This window comes from Chiloscyllium punctatum, chromosome 21 (genome assembly GCF_047496795.1).
Source record: "Chiloscyllium punctatum isolate Juve2018m chromosome 21, sChiPun1.3, whole genome shotgun sequence".
NCBI classification, from domain to species: Eukaryota; Metazoa; Chordata; class Chondrichthyes; order Orectolobiformes; family Hemiscylliidae; genus Chiloscyllium; species Chiloscyllium punctatum.
The window spans coordinates 4350636-4363792 of NC_092759.1; the positions used below are offsets into that span (position 1 = coordinate 4350636).

Sequence of the window (13157 nt, forward strand, 5' to 3'; positions counted from 1 at the left end):
GGATGTTTACTATAAACCGGCCGACTCCCACAGCTACCTAGACTGCACCTCCTCCCACCCTGCCCCCTGTAAAAACGCCATCCCATATTCCCAATTCCTTCGTCTCTGCCGCATCTGCTCCCAGGAGGACCAGTTCCAATACCGTACAACCCAGATGGCCTCCTTCTTCAAAGACCGTAATTTCCCCTCAGACGTGATCGACGATGCTCTCCACCGCATCTCTTCCACTTCCCGCTCCTCCGCCCTTGAACCCCGCCCCTCCAATCGCCACCAGGACAGAACCCCACTGGTCCTCACCTACCATCCCACCAACCTCCATATACATCTCTGCTCATTTCTGCCACCTTCAAACAGACCCCACCACCAGGGACATACTTCCCTCTCCTCCCCTATCAGCGTTCCGAAAAGACCACTCCCTCCATGACTCCCTCGTCAGGTCCACACCCCCCACCAACCCAACCTCCACTCCCGGCACCTTCCCCTGCAACCGCAAGAAATGCAAAACTTGCGCCCACACCTCCCCCCTCACTTCCCTCCAAGGCCCCAAGGGACACTTCCATATCCGCCACAAATTCACCTGCACCTCCACACACATCATTTACTGCATCCGCTGCACCCGATGTGGTCTCCTCTACATTGGGGAGACAGGCCGCCTACTTGTAGAACATTTCAGAGAACACCTCTGGGACACCCGGACCAACCAACCCAACTGCCCCATGACTGAACACTTTAACTCCCCCTCCCACTCCGCCAAAGTCATGCAGGTCCTTGGCCTCCTCCATCGCCAGACCATGGTAACACGACGTCTGGAGGAAGAGCGCCTCATCTTCCGCCTAGGAACCCTCCAACCACAAGGGATGAACTCAGATTTCTCCAGCTTTCTCATTTCCCCTCCCCCCACCTTATCTCAGTCCCCACCCTCAGACTCAGCACCGCTTTCTTGACCTGCAATCTTCTTCCTGACCTCTCCACCCCCACCCTCTCTCCGGCCTATCACCCTCACCTTAACCTCCTTCCACCTATCGCATTCCCAACGCCTGCCCCCAAGTCCCTCCTCCCTACCTTTTATCTTAGCCTGCTTGGCACACCCTCCTCATTCCTGAAGAAGGGCTTATACCCGAAACGTCGATTCTCCTGCTCCTTGGATGCTGCCTGCCCTGCTGCGCTTTTCCAGCAACACATTTTTCAGCTCAGTCCTTGGCATGGTTGAAGCTGCGCTTTGGGTGTCTTACTGACTAACAGACAGAAAAGTCCTAGGAGGAATATGACTGTCCTGCGTCCTGTGTGAGCCAACAGAGATACCATTGCTTTATGAGTGCCAACACGCATGGGAGACGTGCCTTAATGGGAAAATGCTATGTTGGCTACCTTGATACTGGGGTGCGGACAGCAAGAATGCCAAGTGGTTGAGCTTGGTTTTGTGCCGGCGGTGAGGTCAGCTCTGTTTGTCAGCTGCGCACGAGGACCATGAGATCACAGGCCTCTTAAACCAGGCCTCAAGTCAACTTGCTTTGCGAATTGGCCAGAGTTGCTGGCTGTTTTACCAGTGCGTCTGATCGCTATCACTGCTGCTTCAGAGGACTACCTGTGTCCACTGTGAGTCCAAGAGAGGCTGATGAGAAAGAGGCAGGATTGGGGGGGTGGGTGGGGGGAGGTTGGAGGGAGAGTGAATGCAGTCCACAGTCCATACATGAACAGGGTGGTCCAGGCAGATTCAGTGATAACACTTGGAAGGGATCGAGATAAACATTTGCAGCAGGGCGGAGTGGAAGAGCAGGGTCAAGAGCGACTGCATGATCCTACCCCCTCTCCAAGGACATGATGGGCCAAATGGCTTCCCCCACCCCCTCACCTTCTGTGCCAATCATCCACTTGGTTTGCTTGCGCCCCCAGATGGATTGAAAGTGTCATGACAGCTGTTTGGAGGGGGGGGTGGGGAAGTGGAAACTAAGACACGCCTACTCCCAGCAGCTGATTGGTTGCCCCAAATGCAGGGTTCTGATTGGCTTCTGTGGCTGTTGACCACTCTGATGGATAGCTGGGCCTCCCCCAATCAAAGGGTGTGGGCGTTCCAGGGGAGGCTGGCCAGGGCTCATTCTCCCCCAGATCCAAGGGAAGGCAGTGGGACTGAGCAGAGGTAACCTATAATTTATGAACACAGAAAGAGAGGCATCCATCTTCAGAGATCATACATAATTTTAAAAAAGGAATAAAGGAAATCTCCTCCACAACAGAAACAAGCTTCCAGCAATAAAGGTAATCTGTCCAATTAACATGATTGAAATCCTTTCATTAGAATGTTTATTTTTCGCAAAAGAGAAAATACACCTTTGTATGAATCTGAATGCTTCTGTTTGAGATGCACTGTGTGTCCTTTTGGTGAACGTTAGCCTTAATTCTTTGGAACTGACAGGGGATGGTTTTGTTCGTCGGGATGTCAGGTCGATGTTAAGACTGGAAGAAACTGTTTGGGATCAGGGTGGTGGATGGAGAGTGGAGGCAGGGAGGGTGTGAGCTCCCCTTCGACTGGCAGCCGACACAGCTTGAGCGGTACGCTGTCCGATTTGTGATGGGCTCACTACCCAGCTGGCTTCTGATTCTGTGTTCACGTCCCGTTTACATGATACTGTGCTTCCTGCGTGTGTCAGGGAAGGTGTGGAGGCCGAGCACAAGAGGGGGCGGGGGGGGCATCATTGCCAAGCCTGAAGAGTGCGTGTGGATAACTGTTTACCCCAGTCTCTCACGCTCGCCCCTCGAGGGAGGAGGTGGTCAGTTCAAGCCCCAGTACCTGAAGGTATTTGACCCACCCCACCCCACCACACCACACCACACCACTCCACTGCTGCGCTGTTAGAGCTGCCACATTTCAGACTGGACCCCCACCGAATGATCCCACTGTCACTATTTGGCAGAGAAAGGTGTCGATGAGGGAAGGGATGAAAGATTTTTCCCCCAACCCTCCTCCGCCCCCAGGGGTACCCTGGAGCTATCCTCGATTATCCAATTATAATAGGATAGAATAGAATCCCTATTGGAATGGAAGCAAGCTATTCGGCCCATCCAGTCCACACAAACCCTCCGAAGAGCTTCGGGCCCAGACTCAACCCATCTCTGTAAACCTGCATTTTGCTGGCTAACCCTCCTAGTCTGCACATCCCTGAACACTATGGGGTAATCTAGCATAGCCAATCCACCCTAGCCTGCACATCCCTGGGCACTATGGGACAATTTAGCACGGCCAATCCACCCTAGCCTGCACATCCCTGGGCACTATGGGACAATTTAGCACAGCCAATCCACCTTAACCTGCACATCCCTGGGCACTATGGGACAATTTAGCACGGACAATCCACCCTAACCTGCACATCCCGGAACTCTATGGGACAATTTAGCACGGACAATCCCACCCTAACTACATATATTTGGCCTGTGGGAGGAAGCTGGAGCACCTGGAGGAAACCCACACAGACACGGGGAGAACGCACACATTCCACACAGACAGTCGCCTGAGGCAGGAATTGAACCCAGGTTAACAGTGCCACGGCTCGCTGAGCTCATGGCTGTTAGCAGGATCTCGCTTCGCATGGACAGCGGCATCTCCCACGGCAACACCACTTGGAGAAGTGTTTCATTGGCTGCAATGAGCTCTCTGGGCTGGCCCGCGTTTTTGGGAAACGCGACCGCCGGGAGGACAGTGTCTCTCCATCTTGATCGAGCCTGGAATGACAGACGGACGGTGCAGAGTCTGATGGCACCTGTGGAGAGGGGAAACTTCTTTGGGCTGAAGAGAGAGGTGGAAAAATGATGGGTTTTATACAGTTAAGAAAGGAGAAGGGACTCTGTATCTAACCCCGTGCTGTCCATGTGCTGGGAGTGTTTGATGGGGGGGATAGTGTAGCGAGAGCTTTACTCTGTATCCAACCCCATGCTGTCCCTGTCCTGGGAGTGTTTGATGGGGGGATGGTGTAGAGGGAGCTTTACTCTGTATCTAACCCCGTGCTGTCCATGTCCTGGGAGTGTTTGATGGGGACAGTGTAGAGGGAGCTTTACTCTGTACCCAACCCCGTGCTGTCCCTGTCCTGGTGAGGGTGAGATGCCAAGGGAGAATAGAGAACACAGAACAGAAAGTAAAGGGAGTGGTGATGGTTGGAAATGAGAGATAGAGCTCTGATTCAGAGCGTGGCCGAGTGGAGTTAATTTGGATGGTCATTTTGGTTCTCGGACATTCAGATTTGGGACAGTTTCCTGGTTTTGGTCAGCAGCGGTGAGGCGCCTTTGGCAGAGATAATGTTCTCGGCCTGGTCAGACAGGGCTGCCTCAGTGTGCTACCTCCCCTCGGTATTGCATCCTCAGGGAACAGTTTAGTGGCAGAATCCCATGGCCACCTGGGAAATCAAGACACTGTGTGTGTGGAACTGGAAATGTAAGTTGTCCTAACTTTGGGATGATTGATTTCTTTTTATAATGAATGTAATTAAAATGGTGCTGGCTTGTGGTGACGTAGACACATTTTACTGTATTTTCATTAAATACGTGTAAAATTAAGCAGTACTTAGCAGCATTATTAACTCTGTTTCTCTCCCCACAGAAACTGCCAAACCTGCTGAGTTTCTCAAGCATTTTCTGTTAGTCTTATAGATCAGATAACATGTTCCATTTTAATTGGATACAGTGTAGGGGCAGCTTTACAGTGTATCTGACCTCATGCTGTCCCTGTCCTGGGGAGTGTTTGATGGGGGACGGTGTAGAGGGAGCTTTACTCTGTATCTAACCCTGTGCTGACCCTGTCCTGGGGAGTGTTTGATGGGGGACGGTGTAGAGGGAGCTTTACTCTGTATCTAACCCCGTGCTGTAACTGTCCCTGGGAGTGTTTGATGGGGGACAGTGTAGGGGGAGCTTTACTCTGTATCTAACCCCGTGCTGTCCCTGTCCTGGGAGTGTTTGATGGGGGACAGTGTAGAATAACATTTACTTTTTGTTTAAAAGTGTAGAGGAAGCATTACTCTCTGTTTCTATATCATGTTGAAGAAGGAGTTAGGAATAATCATTCAAGCAAAAGGGAACAAAGTGGGAATAGGGAACTGATTTGGATGATCAGCGATGATCATATCGAAAGGCAGAGCAGCTTTGAAGGGCCGAATGGCCTTGCTCCTTTCTTCTATGTTTTGCCTGTATCTAACTGCACTCTGTGGCCTGGGAGATGTTGTCTCGGGTAGTGGGTCTGAAGGGGTTAATGTTCATGTTAATTGCCTGCACTCTGTTATGGACTAGACCAAACCCCCCCCCCCCCCCCCCCCAAACTATTCAGAAGATAGTCTCGACTCAAACTTTTGCTTATTTTAAAGGTAAATGCAAGATTTTGCGTTCCAGCTGCAATTGGTCAGGCTACCAGATTTAAAGCAAAATACGTGATATCCATCCACTATCGTTAAAATACAACAAAGGGAAGATTGAATTGGAATGACGTAACTCTATTGGAAAATGTAATCGAATAATAGACACAGTAACTATTACAAATTAATTATGGTAACATCCCACAGACATACCCTTGGCAAAAGACAAATTCAGAAGATGTATTACCTGGTATAGCAATTGCGTGTGAAACAGAGAACTCCTCCTCTCTCACCCCTCCAGCTCTTTGGCTGTAACTGAGAGAGAGGAAAAAAAAATAATTTCCACTTCTTCAAGACCCCAACAGCCAAAAGCTAAAGCTAAAAATCCTGGTTCTCTGGGAGCTTGACCCCACCCAGCCAGGTTACTTCTATTGTTCCAACTTAAAGAAAAATGTAGGCCTCACAAGCTGTTTGTTGGATTTCCAACCAGACAGCTCTTAACCTCTGTCTTAAAAACTCTCTTTTAAAACAAAACAGTGAAGAAACAACCTCTTAAAGCCACAGCATTGTCACAACATTCCTTCCCGATGTTACACACAGTCTGTGGGTAGAGACTCGGAGTTATACTGGAGATCTTGGAGGAACATGATGTATCTGGACCTGCAGTCTTAGGACATTGTATTTAATGAAATTATTCTGTCAACCTACTGATTCTCAAAGAACAGTGCCTTGCGTGTGGATACGTGGCAATGATATATCCTCCAACACTAACTAGAGAACACCTCTGGGACACCTGGACCAACCAACCCAACCACCCCGTGGCTCAACACTTCAACTCCCCCTCCCACTCCGCCAAGGACATGCAGGTCCTTGGACTCCTCCATCGCCAGACCATGGCAACACGACGGCTGGAGGAAGAACGCCTCATCTTCCGCTGAGGAACCCTCCAACCGCTCAGATTTCTCCAATTTCGTCATTTCCCCTCCCCCCACCTTGTCTCAGTCCCAACCCTCGAACTCAGCACCACCTTCCTAACCTGCAATCTTCTTCCTGACCTCTCCGCTCCCCCCCCCCCCCCCCACACACTCTGGCATATCACCCTCACCTTAACCTCCTTCCACCTATCGCATTCCCAACGCCCCTCCCCCAAGTCCCTCCTCCCTCCCTTTTATCTCAGCCTGCTTGGCACACTGTCCTCATTCCTGAAGAAGGGCTGATGCCCGAAACGTTGATTCTCCTGCTCCTTGGATGCTGCCTGACCTGCTGCGCTTTTCCAGCACCACATTTTCAGCTCGGATCTCCAGCATCTGCAGTCCTCACTTTCTCCGACCTAGATGGGTCCAGGATAAATCAAAGGAAAAGGAGGATTGTGGCAGCAAGTTACACCCAAAAACTCTGACCCAGTGGCAAGTACCAATCAGGTACCAGGAGTGATCTACAGGAAATTACCACATGGTGGCAGCATTGCAGACCTGAACCCATGAATGAGAAATCTTGAAGACTAGTAAGGAAAGGATAAAAGATTCAGGGAAGTGAGATTACTACTTTAACAGCATTGCTGCTTTAAAAAGACCCAGTCAACGGCTGAAATGCGATTCACAAGAATCCTTACTGTGTGGGAGCAGGCCATTAGATTAGATTATTTTCCTGAAGAAGGGCTTATGCCCGAAACATTGATTCTCCTTCTCCTTTGATGCTGCCTGACCTGCTGCGCTTTTCCAGCAACACATTTTTAAAACCATTAGATTAGATTAGATTAGATTAGATTACTTACAGTGTGGAAACAGGCCCTTCGGCCCAACAAGTCCACACCGCCCCGCCGAAGCGCAACCCACCCGTACCCCTACATCTACCCCTTACCTAACACTAGGGGCAATTTAGTATGGCCAATTCACCTGACCTGCACATCTTTGGACTGTGGGAGGAAACCGGAGCACCCGGAGGAAACCCACACAGACACGGGGAGAATGTGCAAACTCCACACAGACAGTTGCCCGAGGTGGGAATCGAACCCGGGTCTCTGGTGTTGTGAGGCAGCAGTGCTAACCACCATGCCACCCATTGAAAACCCATTGATTCCACACTAGCCCTCTGAAGAACATCCCACCTCCCTACCCTGTAACCCTACATTTCCCATGGCTAACTCCACCTCACCTGCACATCCCTGGGCACTATGGGTAATTTAGCATGGCCAATCCACCCTAACCTGCACATCCCTGGGCACTATGGGTAATTTAGCACGGCCAATCCACCTTAGCCTGCACATCCCTGGGCACTATGGGTAATTTAGCACAGCCAATCCACCCTAACCTACACATCCCTGGACACTATGGGATAATTGAGCAGCCTAATCCGCACAATTTTGGACTGTGGGAGGAAACCGGAGTACCCGGACAAAATCAACACAGACCCAAGCAAGCAGACAAAACACGTCCAGAAACCCTGCTCACTCTCCCCGACATCATAGATATCTCGGAAATGACTGCCAGACTACTCAGCCCCCTTGGCATCATGGTAGCCCACAAACCCAGCAACACACTAAAATACCAGCTAATGAACTTGAAAGACCCTATACAGACAACAAGCAAAACTAATGTATTATATTAGATTTTCCTACAGCACAGAAACAGGCCCTTCAGCCCAACAAGTCCACACCAGCCCTCCAAAGAGTAACCCACCCAGTCCCATTTCCCTCTGACTAATGCACCTAACACTTCAGGCAATTTAGCACGGCCAATCCACCCTGACCTACAGGTGTTTGGATTGTGGGAGGAAACCGGAGCACCCGGAGGAAATCCACACAGACACGGGGGGGAATGTGCAAACTCCACACAGACAGTCGCCCGAGGCTGGAATCGAACCTGGGACCCTGGCACCAGGAGGCAGCAGTGCTAACCACTGAGCCACCGGGCTGCCCAGAGGGAAAGGCAAATTTATCTTAAAAGTCAGCCCGCAGCTTTGAATGATTAGATGAGTCAAAATGGCTGTGGATTTTCCACTCTGCTAATGTAGACAAGAAAGGAGACCATAGACAAGAGTGTATCCTCCCCCACCCCAACACACTAAAATACCAGCTAATGAACTTGAAAGACCCTATACAGACAACAAGCAAAACTGATGTCATCTACAAAATACCGTGCAAGGACTGGAACAAACACTACATTGGACAAACAGCCAGAAAACCAGCCACCAGGATACAAGAACACCAACTAGCCACAAAACGATATGACCCTCTCTCACTAGTATCCTCACATACAGATAAGGAAGGACACCACTTTGACTGGGACAACACATCCATCCTAGGACAAGCCAAACAGAGACACACACGAGAATTCCTAGAAGCATGGCATCCCAACTGGAACCCTATCAACAAACACATTGACTTGGATCCCATTTACGACCCCCTGAGAAAAAGAACAGGAAATGACATCACCATAGGAAATGACATCACCAACCCAAAGAACCCAAAGGTATAAATCGAAAACAGGAAACATCAGCAGAGCTTCATCCGGAGGCTCACTGAAGATTTTACGTAGTATAGTGACGAAACGTAGGAAAATGAACCTTCCAGCTTAGTGAGCAAACCTACATCCACAAACACTTTGAACCTCGTATTAAAGCTGAATATATCAGAGCTCAAAAGAAAAGGGCAGACTGTTGATCAGGCTGTGACTGCACTGATGCTTCCAGCTGAATTCTGAGCTGGGAGATGACCTCATCAAAGATAGGAATTTCTCAGGCATCAGAGATCCTGTTGTGAGAGCACATCTTCTGAGGGAGGAGAGGCCTACTCTCTGGAAAAGCTGTAGACATGTGCTGAGGCTCTGAGATTGTCGAACCTCAGCTGGAATGCATCGTGGGAAAAGAGGAGACTTTCCATGGTGCTGAGATTCATTGAAGGCCAATTGAGAGTAAAGAATCAGAGAAAGAAAGAAGATATTTGCAGAAAGACCAAGGCCAAAGGATAGGATATAAATGTTGCAGAGGACATGACTCAAAAGACAACAAAGCACGTGGAAAGCAAGGCTTGAAATGTAAGAAGCTGAATCATTTGGCGCACATGTTTTTCAGTTGGGACGAAGCCAGTGAAGATGGCTGCTGGGAAAAATGTCAGACAATGGTTCCGACGAACAAGCTGGAGCCTACAGGTCTAAAGGTGATACACGGTGCGTGACTGCAGAAGGAGAGCGTCACGTGAAGGTGAATTGCCAGATAGACGCATTGCTTTGTGCAACATCGTGAGGTTGAGTGAAGTGACTCCAAATGATGACCTGAAAATGTAGCTCGGACATTACTCTGGTCAAGAGAACGAGAGAATGGATGAGTTATTTATTGTCACTTGCATTTTGCAGTGAGTAAGAAATGGTGAAAAGCTTGGACCATTTTGGATAGTTTAAGAATAAAAAGGACAAAAGAGAGTCCTGAGCCAACGACCTCTCCCCCCCCCACTGCCTCGCCTTCTCCGGGCCCTCAAACTCAGGAGTTGCTGCTCTTTAGGTGCCACCTCATTGTGGCTGAGATGAGGTGAAGGCATCCAGTGCAATGGGAAGGATGAAGATCTGGAATTCCAGAAAGTTTGAGCGAGATCCTCTCATTTCAGCTGAAACGCGCGGAAAGCTTGGGTTGGTAACTATCTGCTCCCCCTGAGGATTCCGCCCGATGTATGTACAACAAAGAAATAAGAAAATTGACAGCCCAGGAACAGGCCCTTCGGCCCTCCAAGCCTGAGCCGATCCAAATGTACTGTCTGAACCTGTCGCCCAATTCTTAAGCATCTGGATCCCTCTGCTCCCCACCTCCTCATGCATCTGTCCACACGCATCTTAAATGAATCTCCCATGCCTGCCTCTACCACCTCTGCTGGTGATGTGCTCCAGGCACCTACCACCCTCTGTGTAAAGTACTTTAGAGTCATTGTCATAGAGTCATAGAGATGTACAGCATGGAAACAGACCCTTTGGTCCAACCCGTCCATGCCGACCAGATATCCCAACCCAATCTAGTCCCACCTGCCAGCACCCGGCCCATATCCCTCCAAACCCTTCCTATTCATGTACCCATCCAAATGCCTCTTAAATGTTGTAATTGTACCAACCTCCACCACATCCTCTGGCAGCTGATTCCATACACGTACCACCCTCTGCGTGAAAATGTTGCCCCGTACATCTCTATATCTTTCCCCTCTTACCTTAAACCTATAACCTCTAGTTCTGGACTCCCCGACCCCAGGGAAAAGACTTTGTCTACTTATCCTATCCATGCGCCTCATAATTTTGTAAACCTCTATAAGGTCACCCCTCAGCCTCTGACGCTCCAGGGAAAACAGCCCCAGCCTGTTCAGCCTCTCCCTGTAGCTCAAATCCTCCAACCCTGGCAACATCCTTGTAAATCTTTTCTGAACCCTTTCAAGTTTCACAACTTTCTGATAGGAAGGAGACCAGAATTGCACACAATATTCCAACAGTGGCCTAACTAATGTCCTGTACAGTCGCAACATGACCTCCCAACTCCTGTACTCAATACTCTGACCAATAAAGGACAGCATACCAAATGACTCCACTTTCAAGGAGCTATGAACCTGCACTCCAAGGTCTCTTTGTTCAGCAACACTCCCTAGGACCTTACCATTAAGTGTATAAGTCCTGCTAAGATTTGCTTTCCCAAAATACAGCACCTCGCATTTATCTGAATTAAACTCCATCTGCCACTTCTCAGCCCATTGGCCCATCTGGTCCAGATCCTGTTGTAATCTGAGGTAACCCTCTTCGCTGTCCACTACACCTCCAATTTTGGTGTCATTTGCAAACTTACTAACTGGACCTCTTATGCTCGCATCCAAATCATTTATGTAAATGACAAAAAAGTAGAGGACCCAGCACCGATCCTTGTGGCACTCCACTGTTCACAGGCCCCCAGTCTGAAAAACAACCCTCCACCACCACCCTCTGTCTTCTATCTTTGAGCCAGTTCTGTATCCAAATGGCTAGTTCTCCCTGTATTCATGAGATCTAACCTTGCTAATCAGTCTCCCATGGGGAACCTTGTCAAACACCTTACTGAAGTCCATATAGATCACATCTACTGCTCTGCCCTCATCAACCTTCTTTGTTACTTCTTCAAAAGTTTGTGAGACATGATTTCCCATGCACAAAGCCAGGTTGACTATCCCGAATCAGTTGTTGCCTTTCCAAATACATGTACATCCTGTCCTTCTGGATTCCCTCCAACAACTTGCCCACCACTGAGGTCAGGCTCACCGGTCTATAGTTCCCTGTCTTGTCCTTACAACCCTTCTTAAACAGTGACACCACATTAGCCAACCTCCAGTCTTCCAGCACCTCACCTGTGACTATCGATGATACAAATACCTCAGCAAGAGGTCCAGCAATCACTTCTCTAGCTTCCCAAAGAGTTCTCGGGTACACCTGATCAGGTCCTGGGGATTTATCCACCTTTAACTGTTTCAAGATATCCAGCACTTCCTCCTCTGTAATCTGGACATTTTGCAAGATGTCACCATCTATTTCCCTACAGTCTATATCTTCCATATCCTTTTCCACAGTAAATACTGATGCAACATATTCATTTAGTATCTCCCCCATTTTCTGTGGCTCCACACAAAGGCCGCCTTGCTGATCTTTGAGGGGCCCTATTCTCTCCCTAGTTACCCTTTGGTACTTGCCGCATGTATCCTCCTCAAACCTCTCACCCCTCACCTTGAAGGTGTGACCTCTCGTTATTGAATCCTTCCCCCTGCGAAAAAAGCTTAACTCTATCTTTCCTGCCCATACATTGGTTCTGGGGTGGACTGTAAGTTCAGTCTGAGGCTGCTGGCACTGAGTTCCACTCTGAAGCCGTTTTCTAAGGCAGGCTGGTCAAACCTTAAGGGAAATGTACAACAGAAATGTGGAGGCTGTTTAAAGAGCACTGTTGCGAGTGTTGGATAACTTTGTCCCACTGAGACAGGCAAGGATTGGGAAGATGGAGTGTTGGATGACCAGAGGAGCTTCTCGTCACAAGGAAGAAGGAAGCTTACTTAAGGTTGAGGAAGCAAGGATCTGGCACAGCTTGAGAGGATTACAGGGTAGCGAGGAAAGAACTCAAAAATGGATTGAGGAGAGCTAGGAGGGGGCATGAGAAAGCAGTGGCTTGAAGGATTAGGGAAAACCCAAAAGCGTTGTATACTTATGTGTGGAATAAGAGAATGATCAGAGAGAGGGTGGGGCCAATCAGGGGTAGTGGAGGGAGCTTGTGTCTGGAGCCTAAAGAGAGAGGGGAGGCCCTAAAGGAGATTTTTGCTTCAGTATTCACTAGAGAGAGGGAGCTTGTTGATGTGGGAACACAGTGGAACAGGTCAATAAGCTTGTACAGATTGATATTAAGAAAGTGGATGTGCTGGAATTTCTGGGAAGCATCAAGATAGATAAGTCCCCAGGGCTTATCCGATATCTCCAAGGTTACCACGGAAAGCGAGGAATGAGATAGCTAGACCTCTGGCAATGATCTTTGCATCCTCACTTCCCAATGGAGTATTACCGGATAATTGGTGGGAGGTGAATGTTGTTCCTCTGTTCAAGAAAGGGAATAGGGAAATCCCTGGGAATTACAGACCAGTTAGTCTTATATCTGTAGTAAGCAAGATCCTGGAAAGGATTCTGAGAGCGTGGCTTTGTGAGGGGTAGGTCATGCCTCACACGCCTTATTGAGTTTTATTTGAGGATGTGACGAGACAAATTGATGAAGGTTGAGCAATGGATGTGGTGTATATGGATTTCAGTAGGGCCTTTGATGAGGTTCTCCACGTTAGGCTCATTCAGAAAGTTA

At 49.0% G+C, this 13157-nt stretch overlaps 1 protein-coding gene across 3 annotated transcripts in view; it reads left to right on the top strand.

Annotated features, from left to right (window-relative positions):
* Positions 1-2101: 2101 nt before the first annotated feature.
* LOC140492537 (guanine nucleotide-binding protein G(I)/G(S)/G(T) subunit beta-2) overlaps positions 2102-13157 on the top strand; it is a 186905-nt gene continuing 175849 nt past the window's right edge. For 2 of the 3 annotated variants that reach the window (XM_072591472.1, XM_072591475.1), the window contains exon 1: positions 2102-2256. The gene's annotated coding sequence lies outside the window, so the exon portion shown is untranslated. The remainder of the gene's footprint in view (positions 2257-13157) is intronic. The other variant, XM_072591471.1, reaches the window with a different exon arrangement.